The following is a 9471-nucleotide window of genomic DNA, read 5'->3' as shown; positions in this document are numbered from 1 at the left end:
GTAAAATGTTGCTCTATCTTGAATAACAAGCTTATTAGATGCGAATGCTATTGGGAACCTACTGAATTCACCATGATACTTAGATTCCGTTCCTTAAAATGTTGCTCTATATTGCAAAACAAACTCATACAGGCATTTCCCATTGGGAACACACTGAATTCGCTTAGATATTTTGATTCAATCATGAAATTTTTTCTATATCCCGAACAGTCCACTTATTACTACTGCAGACATTTGGGAACTAACCAAATTCACCATGTTACTCAGATTCGGCTCACCATATTTTGATAAATCTTTAAAAGTACACGTATTACAAGAGCAGGGTACTGTGAACTAACTGAATTAACAAAGAAACAGTGTTTCAGTTCGTTAAAACTTTGCTCTATCTTGAATAACAAGCTTAGTATATGCGAATCCTATGGGGAACCTACTGAATTCACCATGATACTTAGATTCCGTTCTTTAAAATATTGCTCTATATTGAAAAACAAACTCATACAAGCATGTCTCAGTGGGAAATCACTGAAATCTCCTAGAAATTTTGATTCGATTTGTGAAAATTTTTCTATATCCTGAACAGTCCACTTATTACTATGCGGCCTATTGGCAACTAACCGAATTCACCATGTTATTCAGATTAAGCTCAACAAATTTTGATAAATCTTTAAAAGTACACATTTTACAAGAGCAGGCTACTGTCAACTAACTGAATTCACAAAGAAACAGTGTTTCAGTTTGTTAAAACGTTGCTCCTTCTTGAATAACAAGCTTATTACATGCGAATCCTATTGGGAACCTAGTGAATTCACCAAGATACTTGGATTCCGTTCCTTAAAATGTTGCTCTATATTGAAAAGCAAACTCATATAAGCATGTCACATTGGGAAATCACTGAAATCTCCTAGAAATTTTGATTCCATTCGTGAAAATTTTTCTATATCCTGAACAGTCCTCTTATTACTACTGCGGACCATTAGGAACTAACCGAATTCACCATGTTACTCTGATTCGGCTCACCAAATTTTGATAAATCTTTAAAAGTATACATATTACAAGAGCAGGCTACTGGGAACTAACTGAATTCACAAAGAAACAGTGTTTCAGTTCGTTAAAACGTTGCTCAAACTTGAATAACAAGCTTATTACGTGCGAATCCTATTGCGAACCTAATGAAATCACCCTGGTACGTAGATTCCGTTCCTTAAAATGTTGCTCTATATTGAAAAGCAAACTCAAAGAAGCATGCCCCATTAGGAACTCACTGAATTCGCCTAGAAATTTTGATTCCATTCGTGAAAATTTTTCTATATCCCGAACAGTCCACTTATTACTACTGAGGACCATTGGGAACTAACCAATTTCACGATGTTACTCAGATTCGGCTCACCAAATTTTGATAAATCTTTAAAAGTACACATATTACAAGAACAGGCTACTGGGAACGAACTGAATTCATAAAGATCAGTGTTTCAGTTCGTGAAAACGTTGCTCTATCTTGAATAACAAGCTTATTAGATGCGAATGCTATTGGGAACCTACTGAATTCACCATGATACTTAGATTCCGTTCCTTAAAATGTTGTTCTATATTGAAAAGCAAACTCATACAAGCATGTCCCATTGGGAACTCACTGATTCGCCTAGAAAATTTGATTACATTCGTGAAATTTTTTCTATATCCCGAACATTCCACTTATTACTACTGCGGCCTATTGGGAACTAACCGAATTCACCATGTTACTCAGATTAAGCTCAACAAATTTTGATAAATCTTTAAAAGTACACATTTTACAAGAGCAGTCTACTGGGAACTAACTGAATTCACAAAGAAACAGTGTTTCAGTTCGTTAAAACGTTGCTCTATCTTGAATTACAAGCTTATTACATGCGAATCCTATTGGGAACCTACTGAATTCACCCTGATACTTAGATTCCGTTCCTTAAAATGTTTCTCTATATTGAACAGCAAACTCATACAAGCATGTCCTATTGGGAAATCACTGAATTCGCCGAGAAATTTTGATTCCATTCGTGAAAATTTTTCTATATCCCGAACAGTCCACTTATTACTATTGCGGCATATTGGGAACTAACCAAATTCATCATTTTACTCAGATTCGGCTCACCAAATTTTGATAAATCTTTAAAAGTACACATATTACAAGAGCAGGATACAGGGAACTAACTGAATTCACAAAGACACAGTGTTTCAGTTCGTTAAAACGTTGCTCTATCTTGAATAACAAACTTAATACGTGCGAATCCTATTGGGAATCTACTGATATCACCATGATATGTAGATTCCGTTCTTTAAAATGTTGCACTATATTGAAAAGCAAACTCATAAAAGCATGTCCCTTTGAGAATTCACTGAATTCGCCTAGAAATTTTGATTCCATTCGTGAAAATTTTTCTATATCCCGAACAGTCCACTTATTACTACTGCGGCCTATTGGGAACTAACCGAATTCACCATGTTACTCAGATTAAGCTCAACAAATTTTGATAAGTCTTTAAAAGTACACATTTTACAAGAGCAGGCTACTGGGAACTAACTGAATTCACAAAGAAACAGTGTTTCAGTTCGTTAAAACGTTGCTCTATCTTGAATAACGAGCTTATTACATGCGAATCCTATTGGGAACCTACTGAATTCACCATGGAACTTATATTCTGTTCCTTAATATGTTGCTCTATATTGAAAAACAAACTCATAAAAGCATGTCTCATTGGGAAATCACTGAAATCTCCTAGAAATTTTGATTCCATGCGTGAAAATTTTTCTATATCCCGAACAGTCCACTTATTACTACTGCGGCCCATTGGGAACTAACCGAATTCACCATGTTACTCAGATTCGGCTCACCAATTTTTGCTAAATCTTTAAAAGTACACATATAACAGGAGCAGGCTACTGGGAACTCTCTGAATTCACAAAGAGACAGTGTTTCAGTAAGTTAAATCGTTGCTCTATCTTGAATAACGAGCTTATTACATGCGACTCCTATTGGGAACCTACTGAATTCACCATGGAACTTAGATTCTGTTCCTTAAAATGTTGCTCTATATTGAAAAGCAAACTCATATAAGCATGTCACATTGGAAAATCACTGAATTCGCCTAGAAATTTGGATTCCATTCGTAAAAATTTTTCTATATCCCGAACAGTCCACCTATTACTACTGCGGCCTTTTCTGATCTAACCGAATTCACCATGTTACTCAGATTCAGCTCACCAAATTTTGATAAATCTTTAAAAGTACACATTTTACAAGAGCAGGCTACTGACAACTAACTGAATTCACAAAGAAACAGAGTTTCAGTTGGTAAAATGTTGCTCTATCTTGAATAACAAGCTTATTAGATGCGAATGCTATTGGGAACCTACTGAATTCACCATGATACTTAGATTCCGTTCCTTAAAATGTTGCTCTATATTGCAAAACAAACTCATACAGGCATGTCCCATTGGGAACACACTGAATTCGCTTAGATATTTTGATTCAATCATGAAATTTTTTCTATATCCCGAACAGTCCACTTATTACTACTGCAGACAATTGGGAACTAACCAAATTCACCATGTTACTCAGATTCGGCTCACCAAATTTTGATAAATCTTTAAAAGTACACGTATTACAAGAGCAGGGTACTGGGAACTAACTGAATTAACAAAGAAACAGTGTTTCAGTTCGTTAAAACTTTGCTCTATCTTGAATAACAAGCTTAGTATATGCGAATCCTATGGGGAACCTACTGAATTCACCATGATACTTAGATTCCGTTCTTTAAAATATTGCTCTATATTGAAAAACAAACTCATACAAGCATGTCTCAGTGGGAAATCACTGAAATCTCCTAGAAATTTTGATTCCATTCGTGAAAATTTTTCTATATCCCGAAGAGTCCACTTATTACTATGCGGCCTATTGGCAACTAACCGAATTCACCATGTTATTCAGATTAAGCTCAACAAATTTTGATAAATCTTTAAAAGTACACATTTTACAAGAGCAGGCTACTGTCAACTAACTGAATTCACAAAGAAACAGTGTTTCAGTTTGTTAAAACGTTGCTCCTTCTTGAATAACAAGCTTATTACATGCGAATCCTATTGGGAACCTAGTGAATTCACCAAGATACTTGGATTCCGTTCCTTAAAATGTTGCTCTATATTGAAAAGCAAACTCATATAAGCATGTCACATTGGGAAATCACTGAAATCTCCTAGAAATTTTGATTCCATTCGTGAAAATTTTTCTATATCCTGAACAGTCCTCTTATTACTACTGCGGACCATTAGGAACTAACCGAATTCACCATGTTACTCTGATTCGGCTCACCAAATTTTGATAAATCTTTAAAAGTATACATATTACAAGAGCAGGCTACTGGGAACTAACTGAATTCACAAAGAAACAGTGTTTCAGTTCGTTAAAACTTTGCTCAAACTTGAAAAACAAGCTTATTACGTGCGAATCCTATTGCGAACCTAATGAAATCACCATGATACGTAGATTCCGTTCCTTAAAATGTTGCTCTATATTGAAAAGCAAACTCATACAAGCATGCCCCATTAGGAACTCACTGAATTCGCCTAGAAATTTTGATTCCATTCGTGAAAATTTTTCTATATCCCGAACTGTCCACTTATTACTACTGAGGAACATTGGGAACTAACCAATTTCACGATGTTACTCAGATTCGGCTCAGCAAATTTTGATAAATCTTTAAAAGTACACATATTACAAGAGCAGGCTACTGGGAACTAACTGAATTCACAAAGATCAGTGTTTCATTTCGTGAAAACGTTGCTCTATCTTGAATAACTAGCTTATTACATGCGAATCCTATTGGGAAACGACTGAATTCACCATGATACTTAGATTCCGTTCCTTAAAATGTTGCTCTATATTGAAAAACAAACTCATACAAGCATGGCTCATTGGGAAATCATTGAATACTCCTAGAAATTATGATTCCATTCGTGAAAATTTTTCTATATCCTGAGCAGTCCACATATTACTACTGCGGACCATTGGGAACTAACCAAATTCACGATGTTACTCAGATTCGGCTCAACAAATTTTGATAAATCTTTAAAAGTACACATATTACAAGAGCAGTCCTCTGGGAACTAACTGAATTCACAAAGAAACAGTGTTACAGTTCGTTAAAACGTTGCTCTATCTTGAATTACAACCTTATTACATGCGAATCCTATTGGGAACCTACTGAATTCACCCTGATACGTAGATTCCGTTCCTTAAAATGTTTCTCTATATTGAACGGCAAACTCATACAAGCATGTCCCATTGGGAAATCACTGAATTCGCTGAGAAATTTTGAATCCAATCGTGAAAATTTTTATATATCCCGAACAGTCCACTTATTACTACTGCGGCCTATTGGGAACTAACCGAATTCACCATATTACTCAGATTAAGCTCAACAAATTTTGATAAATCTTTAAAAGTACACATATTACAAGAGCAGTCCTCTGGGAACTAACTGAATTCACAAAGATACAGTGTTACAGTTCGTTAAAACGTTGCTCTATCTTGAATTACAACCTTATTACATGCGAATCCTATTGGGAACCTATTGAATTCACCATGATACTTAGATTCTGTTCCTTAAAATGTTGCTCTAAATTGAAAAGCCAACTCATATAAGCATGTCACATTGGGAAATCACTGAATTCGCCTAGAAATTTTGATTCCATTCGTGAAAATTTTTCTATATCCTGAATAGTCCACTTATTACTCCTGCGGCCTATTGGGAACTAACCGAATTCACCATGTTACTCAGATTCAGCTCACCAAATTTTGATAAATCTTTAAAAGTACACATTTTACAAGAGCAGGCTACTGTCAACTAACTGAATTCACAAAGAAACAGTGTTTCAGTTTGTTAAAACGTTACTCTTTCTTGAATAACAAGCTTATTAGATGCGAATCCTATTGGAAACCTAGTGAATTCACCATGATACTTGGATTCCGTTCCTTAAAATGTTGCTCTATATTGAAAAGCAAACTCATATAAGCATGTCACATTGGGAAATCACTGAAATCTCCTAGAAATTTTGATTCCATTCGTGAAAATTTTTCTATATCCTGAACAGTCCTCTTATTACTACTGCGGACCATTGGAAACTAACCGAATTCACCATGTTACTCAGATTTGGCTCACCAAATTTTGATAAATCTTTAAAAGTATACATATTAAAAGAGCAGGCTACAGGGAACTAACTGAATTCACAAAGAAACAGTGTTTCAGTTCGTTAAAACGTTGCTCAAACTTGAATAACAAGCTCATTACATGCGAATCCTATTGCGAACCTAATGAAATCACCATGATACGTAGATTCCGTTCCGTAAAATATTGCTCTATATTGAAAAGCAAACGCATACAAGCATGCCCCATTAGGAACTCACTGAATTCGCCTAGAAAATTGATTCCATTCGTGAAAATTTTTCTATATCCCGAACAGTCCACTTATTACTACTGAGGACCATTGGGAACTACCCAATTTCACGATGTTACTCAGATTCGGCTCAGCAAATTTTGATAAATCTTTAAAAGTACACATATTACAAGAGCAGGCTACTGGGAACTAACTGAATTCACAAAGATCAGTGTTTCATTTCGTGAAAACGTTGCTCTATCTTGAATAACGAGCTTATTACATGCGAATCCTATATGGAACCTACTGAATTCACCATGATACTTAGATTCTGTTCCTTAAAATGTTGCTCTATATTGACGAGCAAACTCATACAAGTATGTCCCATTGGGAACTCACTGTATTCGCTTAGAAATTTTACTCCATCATGAAAAATTTTCTATATCCCAAACAGTCCACTTATTACTACTGCGGATCATTGGGAACTAACAAAATTCACGATGTTACTCAGATTCGGCTCACCAAATTTTGATAAATCTTTTCAAGTACATATTTTACAAGAGCAGGCTACTGTCAACTAACTGAATTCACAAAGAAACAGTGTTTCAGTTCGATAAAACGTTGCTCTATCTTGAATAACAAGTTTATTACATTCGAATCCTATTGGGAACCCACTGAATTCACCATGATACTTAGATTCCGTTCCTTAAAATGTTGCTCTGAATTGAAATGCAAACTCATACAAGCTTGTCCCGTTGGGAACTCACTGAACTCGCCTAGAATTTTTGATTCCATTCGTGAAAATTTTTCTATATCCCGAACGGTCCACTTATTACTACTGCGGACCATTGGGACCTAACCAAATTCACGATGTTACTCAGATTCGGCTCACCAAATTTTGATGAATCTTTAAAAGTACACATATTACAAGAGCAGGCTACTGGGAACTAACTGAATTCACAAAGTAACAGAGTATCAGTTCGTTAAAACGTTGCTCTATCTTGAATAACAAGCTTATTACATGCGAATGCTGTTGGGAACCTACTGAATTCATCATGATACTTAGTTTCCGTTCCTTAAAATGTTGCTCTATATTGAAAAGCAAACTCATACAAGCATGTCCAATAGGGAAATCACTGAATTCTCTTACAAATTTTGATTCCATTCGTGAAAATTTTTCTATATCCTGAACAGTCCACTTATTACTACTGCGGCCCATTGGGAACTCACCAAATTCACCATGTTACTCACATTCGGCTCACCTAATTTTGATAAATCTTTAAAAGTACACATATTACAAGACCAGGCTACTGGGAACTAACTGAATTCACGAAGAAACAGTGATTCAGTTCGTTAAAACTTTGCTCTATCTTGTATAACAATCTTATTACATGCGAATCATATTGGGAAACTACTGAAATCACCATGATACGTAGATTATGTTCCTTAAAATGTTGCTCTATATTAAAAAGCAAACTCATACAAGCATGTCCCATTGGGAACTCACTGAAATCGCCTAGAAATTTTTATTCCATTCGTGTAAACTTTTTATATCCTGAACAGTCCACTTATTACTACTGCGGCCCATTGGGAACTCACCAAATTCACCATGTTACTCACATTCGGCTCACCTAATTTTGATAAATCTTTAAAAGTACACATATTATAAGAGCAGGCTACTAGGACCTAACTGAATTCACAAAGAAACAGTGTTTCAGTTCGTTAAAACGTTGCTCTATCTTGAATAAAAAGCTTATTAAATGCGAATCCTATTGGGAACCTACTGAAATCACCATGATACTTAGATTCCGTTCCTTAAAATGGTGCTCTATATTGAAGAGCAAACTCAAACAAGCATGTCCCATTGGGAACTCAGTGAATTTGCCTAGAAATTTTGACTCCATTCGTGAAAATTTTTATATATCCCGAGCAGTCCACTTATTACTATTGCGGACAATTGGGAACTAACCAAATTCACGATGTTACTCAGATTCGGCTCACCAAATTTTGATAAATCTTTAAAAGTACACATATTACAAGAGCAGGCTACGGGGAACTAACTGAATTCACAAAGAAACAGTGTTTCAGTTCGTTAAAACGTTGCTCTATATTGAATAACAAGCTTATTAGATGCGAATCCTATTGGCAACCTACTGAATTCACCATGATACTTAGATTCTGTTCCTTAAAATGTTGCTCTATATTGAAAAACAAACTCGTACAAGCATGCCCCATTGGGAAATCACTGACATCTCCTAGAAATATTGATTTCATTCGTGAAAATTTTACTATATCCTGAAGAGTCCACTTATTACTACTGCGGCCCATTGTGAACTATCCGAATTCACCATGTTACTCAGAATCAGCTCACCAAATTTTGAAAAATTTTAAAAGTACACATATTACAAGAGCAGGCTACTGTGAACTAACTGAATTAACAAAGAAATAGTGTTTCAGTTCGTTAAAACTTTGCTCTATCTTGAATAACAAGCTTATTACATGAGATTCCTATTAGGAACCTACTGAAATCACCATGATACGTAGATTCCGTTCCTTAAAATGTTGCTCGAAAGTATTACAGCTCTTTTAGAATTTTTATAGTAGGTTTTCTGACTTCGGTCGGAAAACCCCCCCAAAAAAAAATTTTGCTCGATATTGAAAAGCAATCTCATACAAGCATGTCCCATTGGGAAATCACTGAATTCGCCTAGAAATTTTGATTCCATTCGTGAAAATTTTTCTATATCCCGAACAGTCCCCTTATTACTACTGCGGACCATTGGAACCTAACCAAATTCACGATGTTACTCAGATTCGGCTCACCAAATTTTGATAAATATTTAAAGTACACATATTACAAGAGCAGGCTCCTAGGATCTAACTGAATTCACAAGAAACAGTGTTTGAGTTCGTTAAAACGTTGCTCTATCTTGAATAACAAGTTTGTTACATTCAAATCCTATTGGGAACCTACTGAATTCACCATGATACTTAGATTCCGTTCCTTAAAATGTTGCTCTGAATTGAAATGCAAACTCATACAAGCATGTCCCGTTGGGAACTCAC

General features: G+C 35.4%; 1 non-coding gene across 1 annotated transcript; it reads left to right on the top strand.

Moving 5' to 3' along the window:
- Positions 1–8975: 8975 nt before the first annotated feature.
- Positions 8976–9037, top strand: LOC148002457 (U7 small nuclear RNA). Its single transcript, XR_015633774.1, has one exon. It is a non-coding gene; the product is annotated as a U7 small nuclear RNA (small nuclear RNA).
- Positions 9038–9471: the final 434 nt, after the last annotated feature.

Source organism: Rattus norvegicus, chromosome 11, assembly GCF_021556685.1.
Source record: "Rattus norvegicus strain SHRSP/BbbUtx chromosome 11, alternate assembly SHRSP_T2T, whole genome shotgun sequence".
NCBI lineage: Eukaryota > Metazoa > Chordata > Mammalia > Rodentia > Muridae > Rattus > Rattus norvegicus.
Note: the sequence above shows the minus strand (reverse complement) of the source record. Positions and strands in the feature narration are given on the sequence as shown.